We start from the raw sequence: 17,791 nt of genomic DNA, 5'->3' as shown, positions 1-17,791 counted from the left end.
AGGGGGCAGGTATTTAGGAGCAGGCTTCTGTGGGCATATCCTTTGCTGGATCACACGTACAAATGGATTCAAGGACCAGCTATTTGGCAGGGGAAGACAAGTGAATGAATCCAATCCTTGTCCCCAAGAAAATCATTGATGGATTCCAGCATCCAGCTGTTGGATTAGGGCTGCATGTGCACAGCAGCATCTCTTTGCACACACATGATTCCTTATTCAGCTAAGGATATGCTCACAGAAGCCTGCTTCTGCACACATATGACCCTTAGTTGAATTGGGGTGTGACATCAAAAGTAAGCCATCCCATTTATTCTGCAGACTGCCTTAACGACTTCAGGAGAAAACGTTGGTTCAGAGTTTTACTTCCAGCATACTCCAGATGTAAACAGCAACACCAGGGCCAAATTCTCAGATGACCTAAGCCAGTACACTTTCTTAGCATCTATTGTACTTCCTCCTATTTTGGCCCTCTCAATTTAATTAATATATAGAGTAGGGTTCTGCTACTATTACACTGTCAATAAACTAAACCTAGAAATTTGCAAGCAGTAGGAATAATGATGAGAAAATTGCATTTCCCCCTATTGCTTCTCATATGTTTAATATTAAACCTCAACGGCAGGATCAATTCTGCTTTTAACAGTAACAATTTGTTTTGCTGAAGTATCTATGAAGCACATTACAAAACCACCCACTTTGAAACAAATTCTGCTCAGTGTTCAGAGAAAGCTATCTTACACCGAGCTTTTTAAATTCTTATATTAAAAACCTCATTTTTAAAAAGGACATTGTGAAGTACATTGAATTTATTAACAAAGAGAATAAAGTGAAAGAAGGAAGGTCTTTAAAGTCCCTTTAAAGAACAATACCATTTTACTATACATGTCAAATGTCTTTTCCCTTGAAGGAAAAGATTTATAGCAAGTAATATTTATTTATTTATTTATCAGATTTGTAGACTGCTTCATACTGGGTGCACTAAAGGTAAGGTAATGTGTGCCATCACGTCGATTTTGACTTCTGCCACCGACAGAGCCCTGTGGTTTACTTGGGAAGAATACAGGAGAGGTTTACTATTGCCTCCTCCAACACAGTATAAGATGATGCCTTTCAGCATCTTCCTATATTGCTGCTGCCCAATATATTACCAGTGGGGATTCGAACTGGCAATGGGTGTATTACAACAACATAAAACAAATTAAGAAAAAAATGGAAACCTTAAAACAATTTAAAACCACAGTCAAATTAAAAAGCTTGGGTGAAAAAATAAGTTTTAAGGATTTAGTTGTCAGAGATGAGGAGGCTCTTATTTCTTTAGGGAGCAGATTCTAGAGTCTTGGGACAGCAGCTATGAAGGACCGTCCGTGCATAGCCACCAGGTGAGCTGGTGGCAACTGCAGATGGACCTCTCTGGATGATCTCAATGAGTGATGGAGCTTATAGTGAAGAAGACGTTCTCTTAAATATCCTGGGCCTAAGCTGTTTAGGGCTTCATAGGTTATAACCAGCACCTTGTATTTTGCTCAGAAATGTATTGGTAGCCAATGGCAGGAATAAAATGGTCTCTCCAAGATGACCGCTGAGTGAGGTCATCAGGAGATTTGGTGCAGGATGTTATCAGTATGCTGATGACATGCAAATCTATTTCTGCATGTCAACATCATCAGGAAATAGTATTCATTCCCTAAATGCCTGCCTACAGGCAGTAATGGGCTAGATGAGGGATAACAAATTGAAACTGAATCCAAGAAAGACTGAGGTCATTGTGGGGGATCGGAATTTGAGGGATGAGTTAGATCTTCATTGTGGGGTATCAGAATTTGAGGGATGAGTTAGATCTTCCTGTGCTGGATGGGGTTACACTCCCCCAGAAGGAACAGTACTCAGCTTGGGAGTGCTCTTGGATCCAGGCCTAATTGGATTGAGCTTGGGAGTACTTTTGGATTCAGTCTCTGTTTGTTATCCCTCATCATTGCCTCCAGGTAGGCATTTAGGGAAGTTATGCCTTCACCTGATGATGTTGACGTGGAGAAATAGATCTGGGTGCCATCAGCATACTGATAACACCCTGCACCAAATATCCTGATGATCTCTCCCAGAGGTTTCATATAGATGTTAATAAGCATTGGAGACAGTATGGAGTCCTGAGGGGCACCATATAAAAGTTCACATTTTAAAGAGCAACAGTCTCCATTGGACACCATCTGGAATCTGCCTGAAAGGTAGGAGCATAACCACTGCAAAGCAGTGGCTCCCACCCCCCAACCCCCTCAGATGCTCCAGAAGGATACTATGGTCGATGGTATTGAAAGCTGCCAAGAGATCAAAAAGGGCCAACAGAGTCACACTTCCTCTGTTAATTCCTAATCGGAGACCATCCATCAGGCCGACCAAGCCAAATCTCTACCCCATAGCCCCAGTTATTATTTAAAACTGATATAAAAGAAATATCAGTTCATTTTGATGCTTAGCTAGAACTACCATAAAATGATAAATTAACTTGCATAAATCCAATCTAAAGGCATTTTTAGACTTTATACCAAAGGGGCCCCACAGGCCTATAGTCAGATATTTTGTATTTAAGGGGACTAAGAGTACATTGGTGCATGATGCATTGTAATACCCTAAGAGCAAAAACTTAAAATCAAGTACCTATCATTACATGCCAAGTATCCAAGGGCTTGGCAGTTATTTCAGTGCCTTTGAACTCGTATTGCATGCAGATCTGTAGGTGATTACAGTCTTACTGAAAACAGCAATAGAATCCAGCAAATTCAGGAGACAAATTTACTCTGAAAAGTCAAACAAAAGTTCAAACATGTTTCGAGCATGCGCTCTTCATCAGGGAAAAGAAATTATTGGCATATACATTAAACAACTCACAGGATGTATACCTGATCTGAATAAGAGCTGTATAGAATGAGGAACATTAGGAATACAATATTCAAACACATATACTATATTTATTAACTAGATTAATGCTAATAAGATTTATAAGGTATAATATTAATAGGTAGAGAATGAGATTCATTAAATATTCATTCAAAATAGATACTCTGAAAACATTAATACAAAGTCCAGTAAGCTAATTCATATATACATAGCGTAGAACTGCTGGCTTAAAGTATATTATAAGTTCCAAAATGTAGCCACACATTTTCTCATTAGCCTTGTAGATCCTTTGATTTTTTTAAAAAAAGCTTACAGATTTTTCTTTTAAGCAACACATTTTGACATGGCTTTCATCAGTGGCTTCCTCTTACTCATTCTTACAAATGATTATGAGAGGGATCCATACTAGAGGTGTGCATATACTGGACTCGAACTGGACCAGGCATGTTTGGTTTCAGTTCAGTTCAGGGGGGCGGGTTCATGAGCTTAAAAACATTTTTTTTTAAACTGAGAAACATTAAAATTTACTTCTAGGAGCTTAGATTTGGCCATAGTGGTGGTGGTGTCTCCAGAAGTTTTCCATCCCCCCTCCCCCGGCCTCCATTTATGTACAAATTGCACAGTCTGGGCAGTCTTTGGCCCATTCCAGGCCTGCCATCTGTTGTGATGGCCATTTTGGAGGCCACCATGCATGCCCAATGGGCCTTTGCATGGCCTGGGTCATCGGACCGGGTGGAAGTAAGTAAAATTAAAAAACTTAATTAAAAAAACATCAACAACTTGCAACACACACACACCCCCAGCCAGTTCAATATCCGAACATCAAACTGAACAGGTTTGATGTTGAACCTGTTCAACAGCAAACCTGTTTGCACATCCCTAATCCATACATTACTCTATGGATGCGAAAGCTGGATCTTGAAGAAGCAAGATAGAAAAAGCACTGACACTTTTGAACTTTTGTGCTGGAGAAGACTTTTGAGGATACCATGGAGAGCCAGGAAAACAAACAAATAGATCATAGAACAAATCAAGTCAGAATTTTCACGTGAGGCACAAATGACCTCTATCATTCTTCAGACACATTATGCGAAGACCCAACTCCCTTGAGAAGTCCATAATGCTGGGGAAAGTTGAAGGAAAGAGAAGAGGACAACCAGCAACAAAGTGAGTGGACTCGTTTACAACAGCAATGAAAGCACCACTGAGAGACCTTAAAGGCCAAATTGAAGACAGATCATCCTGGAGGGAATCTATCTATGTGGTCACTAAGAGCCGACACCGATTTGAGGCACTTAATCAATCAGTACATCCCTCCATCCCTCCATCCATTAAAAAATTAATACGTTCTTACAAAATTAGCTCCAAGGAGAACCACAACTTCTGCAAGAATGGGCACATGCTCAAATGAAGAGCACATGTTTAAAACACAGTGGGACTATTATGGGTTCTTCACAGACTGGCAAAAGTTTCTCCAAGGTTTCAGGCAGGAATCTCTCTCAGCTCTATCTTGGAGATGCCAGGGAGGGAATATGGAACCTAGATGCAATTCCCAGAGTGGCTCCATCCCCTAAGGGGAGTATTTTACAGTGCTCACACTTCTAGTCACACTTCTATGCAACCAGGGTGGACCCAGGTTAGCTATGGGGACAAGTCATGTTTGCAAACACAAGACCAGCCCTTGTCTCCTTGAAAGACCTTGAATCAGGGTTTCAGACTCAGACACTACACCACCTTGTAGCTTCTTAATTAGTTCCCAGAGAAGGCACAGGTCAGCTTCAGAAAGTAACCAGCTTTTCCTGCACAATCCATTCCTCTACCATGGTCAGCATCACTCCTCCTTTCACCCTGCCATCAAGTTCTTGAAATTCAGAGATTGGAAGTGGTTTTTTTTTTAAATTCAATCTGTTTCTTTGTTAAGGAAATCATTTGATTTTCCCATTATGGCCTTGCCTGTTTTGGAAGTTTTTTTTTCATGAACTTTGCTGCTTTAAATTGCCTAAAATGATGGCCAAGGGAGGAGGCTCTGCTATTAGATTTTCACTGAGATCTAGAGATCTATTTGGATAAGGCACTATAATCTGAATAATATCAAATATCCACAGTACTAACATATTTTTAAAAGGCATTCCCAAAGACAACACTATAGATTTAAGATGTATTTCAGATATTTGTTTTATTTACACATATACAAGCCAACATAAATGAAACAAAAATATACTTATATATTACACAATATATAAAAATATATATTGGGGGGAAATCCAATTCCCACAGAAAAAGTCTGCATCCCAAGTTCCTCCATTTTTAGCCAACTCACAATTATTGTTGTTGTTACTATTAGAAATATGTATATACTTATTATTAGAAATATTTATATATTAAATATTTATATATGTTATAAAAATTCATATTTTTCTCTGAATACGAGTTCTATTAAAACTCCCAAACTGGCTCCAAAACCATTTTTCTTCTCCTCCTTTTAGTGCTGAAGGACGAAATCTGCAAAAGGCAGGGGAAGAGAAGTAACCCGGAATACTATTCAAGTTGTTAAGTAACATTAAAGTACTTTCATTAAAGTCTTTGGCCACTCACAGTAGTCAAGAAGGCCAACCCCATAGCAATAGGGACAAAATATGGACAGCAATTTGCCAGGGAAAGTTTCCAGAAAAGTAGTTGGAGAATATATAACTTTGGGCCATTGAATGGCAGATAAAAGGACAGAAAGAGATCTCTCTATATAGCAAGGGACATATAGCAAGTATGGGGATATATAGCAAAGCTGCTTCTGAGCCTAAATATACACTGGATACTTATGGGTTCCCTCTCAGTGAAGGCCAAGCCTTGCAAAGGAAATCTTCTCACACTGTGCAGACACTGGTCAACAATACTCCACAGTTCCTTGTGTTTCAGAGGAGCATAGGGTAGAATCTGAGAGATACATGCAATAATAATTAAACACAAGGATGTGAGGGCGACCTGGCTGTGACATCTGTCACACCATTGATCGCCAGGGTTGAGTCAGCTGATCTGGCTGGCTAGGCAGGTGTCCACTTCCTCCCTCACCGCTCTATGTGCTTCCCTTCCGAAGCTGTGTGCTCAGTGGAAGAGGATGACCATCCCAGATAGAAGGAGTGTACCATCTTTGGTCAAGGGTATACAATAGCTGCGCTCCCATTAGAACCTCCAAACAACAATGAAACACAATGATGAGGAACTTGTACACAAATTTAGAATGTACATAAAAATGCAGGAAACAGGCAAATACAACACACATAACCAGGGCAATAGGACAAGTGTATATAAAATACACTGGTTTCCAATATTCTAGAATTGGCCTCAGTTCTAGGATTGAAAGGCAGATTTAATACTCATGGCAATGATGTCTTCAAGTGCAGTACTTTCTAAGAGAGTTGGGATGACAACTAGTCTGGTGACCCAGGTGTTGTGGAGTGCAGCTCTTGCTTCTCTCCCAACAGTCTTCCAGAAAACAGCTCCAATACATTGTCCAGTAGAACAACTGTTGCCTGTGAGAGTTAAGCCCATTCCAATGGTCCCACCCTGGATTCAGTTCCTTGGTCTCGTAGAAACAGAATCCTGGACCTGACCTTTAGCATTTGTAACAATAGCACAGTAATCTTTCAGTGCTGTCAAGATTCTTGGAAGAGAAAAAGAAAAAGAAGAGAAATAAAAATCTAGTCATGTAAGAGTATAATTGTGTTGATATTCTTATATTAATGTTTAAGCAAGAAAAGTTCTTGATGGTTTACATAGAAAATGAGGAGGAGCTCAATCCCCAAAGGGCTCACAATCTAAAAAGACACACAAAGCAGACACCAGTGATAGCCCCTTGGGGGACACCACGCTGGGAGTTTTTCGCACAGTGCTTCAGTTCTCGTGTTGAATAAGAATTGTGGCATTACAGAAGGCAGCTTCCTATTTGGATCTTAAAAGCTTGCATCTCAAAAGCTTGATTGGCAGCCACTCTCACTTTATCCCGAAAAAGTGGCTGAATTACCGTGTTGTTGTTTTTTTAACCACTGACTTAAAGCAGGCTAGGCTTAAACTCGGAAGGAAAAGTCCAAATTGTGTGTCAAGTGCTCCTAAAGATCTCCCAGGAACTTTGGGGAGAATCTGGCTGAAAGTGAAAGCACACACTCCCTTCTTGGGGAGATTCAAAGTTAAAGCACCATGTGAAAAAGCTCCTGGAGTTGAATAGGGACAGTTGCTCTCCCCTGCTAAATATAAGAAAGCCACCACTTTGAAAGGTGCCTCTTGCCCAGTTAGAAGGGGTAACTAATAAATCCAGCTGTGCTGTACTGCAAAGGTCACCTTACCTTTAACTACAATGCAATGGCCAACATCTCAGAACAGCATAAGTTAGTTTATAAGCCCACTAGATTTTGGGGTATTTCAGATGGTATTTCAAGTATGACAATTTTTTTTGTTCTGTCTTCTTACTTGTAATATGTACAAAATGTTTCTCCATCTAGGCAGATGGTATTTCAGGTATGTCCATGTTTTTGTTCTGTCTTTTTAATATGTACAAAATGTTTATCCTGTAACAGTTCATGTCCTTATCACTTGCTTTCATTATTCTTGAATAACCAACATTTGTAAATCTCAAAGCAAGTACACAGATTTGTCAAACATTTGCATTATCCTGACTGTGGAGAAAAATTACGTTGTAAAAATCTACCAAAAAACAAATGGAAGTAAAAATGTTACAACAATTGATCATCCTTCCAAACAAAAGAATATTTCATTTGGAGGTTTAAAATCTTTGTTTGGAATTCTGTTTGGCAAAATATCTAACAGTATATACATCAAAGCCTCTTGTCCCATATTCAGGAAGTCAACAAGGCCAATTCCATGCTTAAAGGCATATATTTTATACTACAATAAATTAGGTTGTAAAAGCATAATGCTAGCAAGGATGGCTAGGAGAAAGCATCCCTTACTTACTCATTTGATCCTTTTTACTTCCTCCTGTGGACCCATTAAAAGTGGGTCATTCATAATAGCAGGTATTAACTTAGACAACTGTTATCTACTCCTTACAGCAGCTGTGCAAAGCTGCCACAAACATTTGTTGGATTTGGCTGAAAATCTGGTCATCATGATGCAACTGAAGTATTTCCCCCATCAGAACATTACCTTTTATGCATACACAGAAATGTGCTTGCTCCAATAAAACTGTCCGCCCCAGCAATCTGTGCAGAAAGGGCTCAACAGGGAAATGTGTCTTGCCTCGACTATATCTTCAAGGACAAGATAACCAAGCAACAGCTTTTTAAAAAGATCAAACATTTTTTTACTTCATTAGATAAACAGATGTGTTTTGCAAACAGCACATCTCACAAAGCACTCTCCCAAGTCCCAGCCTCTATCAATGGTCCATACAGTTTTCGTGCTTTCCTCTCTTAGGAGCAAGCCAGGGGATATGTGGCTGTCACCAAATCATGTCTCCCTGGAAATGCCTAGTAAAAGAAGAAATGTAATATGACACCATCATGCTCAGTGTTTCTGCACCCCTTCCTCCTTAGCAGCCAAAAAAGTGGAGGGAAGAAAACAAATGGATGCTGGCATATGACACGTCTGCTTTCACAAGATGTTACTAGGGAGATGTGGGAGAAGATGTGGGTCAGCCCTTCTACATAACATCTAGTTTGGGCCTGGTATCTACAACCTTTTTTGAACCATCAGCTGGTCATTTTGAGGAGCTAAATGCATATGTAGTGTCATGTGCTATCATGGGATTAGATCAGCACATGACATTGTCAAATTATACCACCAGTTGTGTTAAAAATGAATATTTGATATTTAAAACTAATTGAGTGGTGCAATATATTTGAATTCAGGGCATTTCCCCACAGTCTGTGCTGGTTGAAGACACTTTGCTGCTCTAAGAAAGGTTTGCAACTGCTCAGTTCAAGAGATATGCCACATGATACTTTGCAATGTCACCAACTCAGCTGAACCACACTTCTTGGATTGTGTGTGGCTTCACTGGTGCCTCTAAAAATGATGGCTGGCGACTACCCTTAGAGGCAACTAAGTGGATGGAGACATGATCAAGGTGTATAAAATTATGCATGGAGTAGAGAGGGTGGACAGAGAGAAAATGTTCTCCCTCTCTAACAACACTAGAACCAGGGTTCATCCCATGAAACTGAAGGTTGGGACATTTAGAACTGACAAGAGGAAATACTTTTTCACACAGTGCATAATTATTCTATGGAATTCCTTGCCATGGGATGTGATGATGGCCACCAGCTTGGATGACTTTAAAAGGGGCTTACACAGATTCATGGAGGATAGGTCTATCAATGGCTACTAGTCTGGTGGCTGTGGGCCACCTCCAGCCTCAGAGGCTCAATGCCTCTCAATACCAGTTGCAGGGGAGCAACAGCAGGAGAGAGGGCATGAATGCCCTCAGCTCTTGTCTGTGGGCTCCGTAGAGGCATCTGGTGGGCCACTGTGTGAGACAGGATGCTGGACTAGATGGGTTTGGGGCCTGATCCATCAGGGCTGTCTTTATGTTCTTCTACAGAAGTCTGACATGAAGCACCAGCATTTCGACCATGTGTGCATCACTGATGAAATATCCTTCTACCAGCCTTGACGCTGGGCCCTATGAATCAAATGGTGGTTCACAGGATCAGATTTTGGGAAGAGAGGATGTACTATGCAGGCAGTTAACACAGAAATAAGCCTACTGGGTCTACCTAGTCTAGCATCCTGCTCCCCTCAGGAAACAGGCCTACCTATTCCAGCATCTTGTTTCCCACTGTGCCCAACTAGATGCCTCCAGGAAGCGCAAAATCATGACATGAAGGCAATATCCCTTTCCTTCTGTTGATCCCCACTATATTCTGTGTTTTTGTAGACACATGGCAATCCTGTTTTTGTGCCTCTGTCCAGTATCCAAGGATCTCTGGATCAGTGCAAAGTGCTAGAGCACACAGCTACACCAGCACCAGCTTGCTGAATATAGTTGAAAATATGAAGATAATAAGCAAATTCCCTGCTGCAGTTTTTCATCAAAATGATTAAAAAAGAAACAGATGATTTCAGGTCTAAAGTGATATATGGACATTATTTCATACGCTTAGATATAATTTCATCCGATAAGAAAGAAAAGCAATATTCCAAGTGCTGAAGTTTATTACACTTTGCAATTTGAATTGCATCAAAGTAGAACAAAACATTCCAGTGTCTTTTTAGAATGACATCACTTAAAGAAAACCCAATGGTTTAATCATTTCTTTCTATTTCACCAGTTTTGGTAGACTAATATCTGACATTTACAGCTGACAACACTACTAGAAAGAACGTATTTATCAACACTTTCCTTATAAAAGGTTTTCATGAAAATTACTAACCCTTTCACGCCTAATCTGTTTCATTAAAACATTGATTTTTTTTTTTAGGACAAAACCTAATATTTCAAAACACAGTAATTGGGGGATCATCTCACACCACATATTTTCCTCGGTCTGGGGCTCCAGTTCAAACACAAAACACAATGCTTCGTGTGAAAAGAAGCTGCCTCATTACTCTCAATGCCAGAGAATGTTCCAGCCACACAACAGGGATGCATCTATAACATGTCACTAGAGATGGAACTGAATAGATCACCATGCCTATGCAAAGGTTTTAGATTATAGAGTTTGGGGTATAGCCATAAGGCACAAACCTGTTGAAGATGGCCCTATGATGCCTGCAGTGTCCTTAAAAGAGCATGAGTGAGTGACAGTTATCCTCAGCCCTCCCGTTCCATCTCTGTGCAGAGCTGTGCTATATGCATCTGGTGAGGGTTGGCTGTGGGTGGTATAGTGCGACCGCACCATGGTGAATCAAAGCACTGGTTCATCTTGAGATATCTGTGCATGACCTCAAGGTGCACTGGTCAAGGTAAAGTGTGCTGTCGAGTCGGTGTCGACTCCTGGTGCCCACAGAGCCCTGTGGTTGTCTTTGATAGAATACAGGAGGGGCTTACCATTGCCATCTCCCATGCAGTATGAGATGATGCCTTTCAGCATCTTCCTATACCGCTTCTGCCCAATATAGGTTTTTCCCATAGGCTGGGAAACATACCAGTGGGGATGAGAACCGGCACCTCTGGCTTGCTAGTAAAGTCCCTGGCCATATTCTGACCACATGTTTTTCTCACATAGCAGCCCATGCCATAAGCCTTAAAGTGCCAATATTATCAATGCACATCACTATGTGCATAGAAGGTGCACCTACTGTTGCAACTAATGCCAGGATTAAAATAAAATGGCCTGTTTTCAGAAGCAAGACAAAAATATTCTCAGGCCACAATCCACCAGGAATTTATCCTGCAGAATCCCGACTGAAATTAATGGGAACAATACGAACAAACTATTGGAGGTATGTACAAAGTTAGTGATGACAGAGTTCCACTAGAAAAGTAAGTATAAAACATTTACTTGAAATAATTGCATTCCATACTTTTTATTATCTTGTTCTATTCCCCCCCCACCAGCTGAATTGTGGAGCCCACAATAAATATTAATGCATATTTATGTAAAAGTATAACCTATTATGTTTAATGGGCTTTACCCACAGGTAAGTATCAACAGCCTTTAGTCTAGCCTTTAAAAGTGAAACAACCAGTGATGGAATTTCAAGAGTTTTAAAAATACTTATCTTTACAGACCTACACAGTTGCAAATAATATGCAGAGTCATAGTAGAGAATTGTACACACAGAGGTGCAGTATTTGGAGTATTTTGTGCAGATAACCCTTGCCAACTTCTGCTAATGGAGACCTTGCTCCCTCAGCTGCACTGAACTAATGAAGCCAGATCATTAATTTAATAATCAGCTGCCCATGTCTTTTTATTAGAGGCATTTAGCAAGTCAGGGTGCATAGATATACATGTCACATAGGAGGCAGTTTTTCAATAAATTAGATGAATCCATCTGTACTCAAGAAAACAAATGAGATTTGCTCATCATTAATATTATTTTGGAACAGTTTGACATGTACAAAATTGGCTGGAACAGATAAAATGTGTGGCCAGCAGAGCTATAGAACAGCAGTACCCTAAATGATTTGACTTTGATTGGGCTAAACCTCTGGGAGAAGCTGTACAGCAGTGAATAAATGGCTTCTTCGGGCCTTTATTCACCAGTACAGTCACAGTGATCGAACAGCAGCAGATGATTTGATTCAAATTTAAACCTAAGGATTTGAGCAAGTCTCTTAGCGTTTGGTCAGCTTAAAATGAGTGGGGGGGGGAGGCTGTGACCATATGAATCATCTGCTGCTTCCATTCTACCTGGTACTGAAGAATTTTAAACTGTCTCTGTAACTATCCAGTTGTGCTCCTACCAAGAATACTTGAACTGATATACAACCTATCACTTTCAAGATGAACTTATATACCCAAGAGTCTACAAAGCCAAAGAGAAGTGCTGCTGAAACAACCAATGGGTGGGCGGGTGGGCGGGGGAGTGCAGAGAAACAATCTTGCCTTGATTGGTAACCCCTGACTATAATGGCTGGAAATGGCTTCGAAACACACAGATAGTACTCAAGATGGAAAGTCATCCAACACAGCGCAGAGCAATGGCAAGGAGAAAACATGTGTTACAGGTGCTTCTCAAACATTTTGAACACGGGGCCCCCTTCTACATGTGCTCTATTATCTGCCCACCCCACCCCAGTCCAGTATCAATAATTTATTCCACAGCAGAGCATAGAGAACAGAAAGAACAGCTGCTTTGATTTGAGCTAATGGGGCAAAAAATCCAACACTGGACATATCCAACTCCTCAAAAAAATCCCACACATCACTTCCTTCCAAATCAGATATGATAATGGGGCGAGTATGGGAGCAGTCACTTCCACAAGTCCTGTATGGATCAAGGATCTTCTTCTGGGGGCAGTCAAACTGTTTAGTTTCTGGACTGGTGCGTGGGAAGAAAGGTCCGTGCCTGCTGCAGGTTTCTATTGCTCACTGAAAGTTTGTGGACCAGCCCTCTAGATGCTTTGTATATCCAAAGAAAGAGGGGCCACCCCACAGCTTAAGAGTTACTGCTCTAAAAGATATGGATGGATTCCCAACTCCAATACATTAATTTCCCCTGCAGTTATTCTCATTATCTGTTAAAGTTAATAAAAGAAAATGATGTATTTCTTCTTAATATATAAGGAAGTAAGTGTAGAAATCATTGGTACTTTCAGGACAAAAGCCATTATATCTACACACATAGGATGAAAGATTATAAAGAGCGACATGACAGGCCTAGTATTCTTCTTTACTGGAACTCGGTAGAGTCTGTACCGGGTAGAGATGTATTGCCATTAACAAATTACACACTGAAAAGAATTAGATATTAGAAAAGTAATTACAAATACATTCAACTGAGCAAACACCTTTAGACAACCTAAAACGACGATTTAAAAAGGGTTGTGGTTTCAGTGCAGTAGCTTCACAACCTTAACTGTATATTAAAATAAGCTGCACAAAGTTCCGTAAGGGGTTACATCTATTCATATAATTTACTATCATAAAAGAGGGTTGTGGGGGGAGGTTCCAATTGGTCAGATAAAGAAGATAAAAGTAATGACTTTGGGGAAGAATTGCTGCTTGTAAAATTACATGGAAATGTAATTTTACAAACTAGATAATTAGGGACATTCAGAAAGGTTAATCAAGCTAAAACGAAGATATAATTTCCTCCCATCTTCCATTTGGCCTTGCATAGCACACTACTATTAAATGGCTTCCCCTTGCTGGTCTCGTGCCCTGGGGCACCCTGGGATGGGGGGGTTGGAGTTCTCCCACTCCTGGCATCTCCCTCTGCTGCACCAACACTAGTGTGTGTGTGCATGATGTGGTGGAGCAGAGGATGGAGGTTGGTTATCTTCTGGGGAAGACAGACAAGTTCCCGCTTTCCTTGCAGCCCTCCCGCCCTCCACATTGAGGTTGTGTGTGCACAACCTCAGTGTGTAGTGAGCACCTATGTAGTAAGCTAACCATTATGTGAAGCCAGAGGTTTGGTTGGTACAAACATCTCTGTTCTCCTGCCATCATCGTTTCTTCTTTGTCTGCATTCCTCTGCCATAACTTTGCAAAGTAGGGTGCAGCATATGAAGCAACCTTGAGACTCAGAGTTTCTCTCATGAGCTGAATCCAGATCATCTAGGAGCAAATGGGATGCCTGGGGAGCTTTGAGGAAAATTATATCGGGTTAGCTCACCTGTGGGAAAAGCCTAGCTGAAAGACAGGGACAACAGCTGCCAAGAAAGAAAACCCAAGGAAGTCTTGGCCAGATTAATCAAATGTATTTGAAGTATTGACCGTCTGTAGATGGCACCCTCTTTGCACTAGACCACCACTCACTCTGGGCCACCCCAGCACCCCACAAGTGGCTTTAAGGTTTTCTCCATAGGGAAGAATGGAGGTTTCAGCAGCCCCATAACTGCACTTGGGGGGTGCTGGGGTGGCCCAGAGTGAGGGTGCCAACCACCCCCATGGGTTGACAACCCATGGGGTACTGGGTTTTGTTGTTTCTGAAGTGTTCTGAGTGTAGATTCTTTGGTAGCATATAAGATTTTCAATGACAAACCACGAATCCACTCTCATTGCTAACCTTAAAGACACATAAACTTCAAAAGTCACTTAAAAATCAGCCCTTTGCCTAATTCCTTTCAAATAATTCTGATAGCTTCCTGGCCCCCCTTGGGCACTACCACCCGCCACAATCTGCTCTTGGACACCCCTTTCCCCCCGATGTGAAGCTATACATTTGCTGACACCTCCATGCTTCTTTGTGGAGAAAAATCTTACAGTCACATAAACTTCAAAAATCACTTAAAAATCAGCCTTTTGCCCAATTCCTTTCAAATAATTCTGATAGCTCCCTTGCCCACCTTGGGAACTACCACCCACCACACTCCACTCTAGGACACCCCTTTCTGCCCGACGTGAAGCTATACATTTGCTGCAATCCTCATTATTCTCTATGAGGAATTCCAAAATAATTTTAAAATTCACCAATAATCAGAGGAGTGTCCGATTGCCTTGGAACTTTGTGGATGGTAGGCACCCCTGGGTGTCTACCACCCACCCTGCTTTTGTGCCCCTAGGTGCACCACAATAGGGGATATGGGCTGGTTTGGGTCCTATTATACCCTATGAGAAAAATAATTAAAAATATTTCAAATATTCATAAAAAATCATAGGGGTGTCCGATTGCTTTGGGGATTGCATGGCTGTTGGCACCCATGCGTGCTCCACAATAAGAAATAATGGGCTGTTTCAAGTCCCATTATATCCTATGAGAAAAAAATAAAAATATTTTTCAAAAATTCATAAAAAATTGTATGAGTGTCCGATTGCTTTGGGGTTTGGGTAGCAGGTACCCCTGGGTGCCAGCTACCACCCTACCCATTTTTGGATGTCCAAACCAGTTGAAATTGGTCAAACCGGTTTGAATTTGAACCGAACCAGGGGGAGGTTCGAGCAAAACCAAAACCGAACCACCCCCTCCTGGTTCAAACCTGGTTCAAATTCGAACCAAACCGGGCCAACCAGTTTTGTGCACATCCCTACTGCCTGCCGCCGCACCCCTGGCAGCAACAATCCACCTTGCGCCACCACAAACCCGCTTGGGGAGGCTGCAGCTCCAGCGGCCGAGCAGGACCCAAGCAGTCAGGCCTGGCCCCAGATGGAGGTGGGTGAGCTGCTGACACGTGTGAGGGTGCCCCGCCGCCGCCGAGAGGAAGGCAAAGACGGCCCCGCCTCACTAGGCAGCCACAGCCCGGCCAGGGTTTCTTCTTCACACAGTCCTGCTGCTCGACGGGCAGGCGGCGTGAGCTTGACTGGGCATAAGAAGCGTGCGCTGCCCGGCTCAGAGCCGCCTCCAGTTTGTGTTTGGCGTGGCTGCTGCTACTGCTAGCTTTTTTCTGCTAGCGTCTTGAGGGGAATGCCATCTTCGGTTCTCCAAGTCCAGCCCAGCCGGTTTTCCCCGCCCCAAACTTCAACACCTTTCCGTTTCCCCTCCACTACCCCTTTCTCCTTGGCCACATAGAAAGTAGAAGCAAGTTAATGTTGGTCATGAAATATGCAAGTTCAGGAGTTAGGGGCAGAGAAGATAGGCTGGCGGTGCATATTATTGGAATGATCCACTACCCCCACCCCGCAGAAAGGACCCCTCTGCATACAGATAGCTGCCCTGTCATGTCAGGAAATGATGGTGGTTTTATTTATAAAAGCATTAGATAGGACAGGCATGCCGCCTGTCTTCCATCAGGAAGGAAGCTCAAGACAGCCCAGAGGATGGCCCTCCAGTATGAAGTGACACAATCCAGGGAAAGCTTGATCATTTGGTGCTGGTGTTGGTGTATGTCTAAACTAGTATGCTCACCCTTAGGGATCCTGCTAATCTCCTGCTCCCTCCTTCTGAAAGATTTGGTGCTGTTCTTCAGCACTATTGTATTTTCTCCAAGACTTCATATGCCTGATTCTTTATTTTATGCTACCTTTCTTCCAAGATGCTCAGAGCACTGTATGTGGGCCTATCTCATCTTTATCTTCACATCAATCTTTTGAAATAGATTAGATCAGAGTTTCTTAACCTTGGGCCCCCAGATGTTGTCGGACTACAACTCCCATCATCCTCATTCACAAAGGTCATGTCTGTGATGGTGGGAGTTGTAGTCCAACTCCACCATCTGGGAGCCCAAGGTTAAGAAACCCTGGATTAGATTATAGTGTCTTACCCAAATTGAGTCAAAATCCTGTACACTGTCCTGACTAAGCACTATTGATCTCCATGAGAAAAGGTAGTCATGATTAACTTAAGTCCCATTCATTTCAATGGCTGGCATTCTCCACAGCCCTACAGCTGCAGGAGGAGGGTTGCCAATGCCATTCCACAAAGAAGCCTTCAGTGTCCCTGCACTGAAGTGGACTCACAGGCCTCCTTTCGTTGTCAGAGGGCTGCGGAGAATGTCAGCCACTAGGACTTAATCATGACTTAGGATGTTGCACATTTGACATTAATATTTATATCTCATGTGGCAGTTGGCTGGAAGTTGGTATGAACTGAATGATTGCAGCAACCATATGCTGAGAATGCTGTTGTAATGAGCTTCTGCTATTATTCCAAATTCACTTTCCTGAGTAATTCATTATGTGTATATGTACATATTTAGGATTCATTGTTTTGTACTTCATACATGCTGAATTGTCCTGTGCTGATCCATATGAAATAATGTGTTTATCCCTTCATTCCTACTTATTTCTAGATGTAATCACTATCATATTCTGCTGTGAGACCTATGAATATTCTTGGTGTCTTAGAGGTGTAATAAATTGGGAATGCTGGGAGTTGAGTGAAGCAATACATTACTCCAAGGAGCTTCCCCTGCTTGTGTGAGAAGCGTGGATGTGCTGCTGAAAGCTGTGGAGCCAGAAAGCTTTCATCCCTCTAGGGTGCATGGCTTGCATAGGATCTAAGCCAGAGTGTATAGAAATTCATAGAGTCAAAGATAAAAAGGCTGAATCATCATCTAGAGCAGGCCTGCTCAACTTAGCCCCCCCCCCGCTGTTTTTAGACTACAGCTCCCATAATCCTCAGCCACAGTGGCCAATAGCCAGGAATTATGGGAGTTGTAGGCCAACATCTGCAGGAGGGCTGAAGTTGAGCAGCCCTGAAGAGATTAACATGTCCCAAAACACAAGGGGTGCACTCCAGGATACCACTGGGGCTAGAGTTATCCATTACCTCCTTTTCCTCGAAGAAAAGAAGTGCTTATTCTGTGTTTAACCCAGGTTGTGAAGCTATCCAAGGAACACTCACAGGAGAATAGTTTGAGAGGGAATTACAATATCGGCCCTTAGCTGAGAGATAATTG

Source organism: Hemicordylus capensis, chromosome 1 (genome assembly GCF_027244095.1).
Source record: "Hemicordylus capensis ecotype Gifberg chromosome 1, rHemCap1.1.pri, whole genome shotgun sequence".
Lineage (NCBI taxonomy): Eukaryota > Metazoa > Chordata > Lepidosauria > Squamata > Cordylidae > Hemicordylus > Hemicordylus capensis.
Note: the sequence above shows the minus strand (reverse complement) of the source record.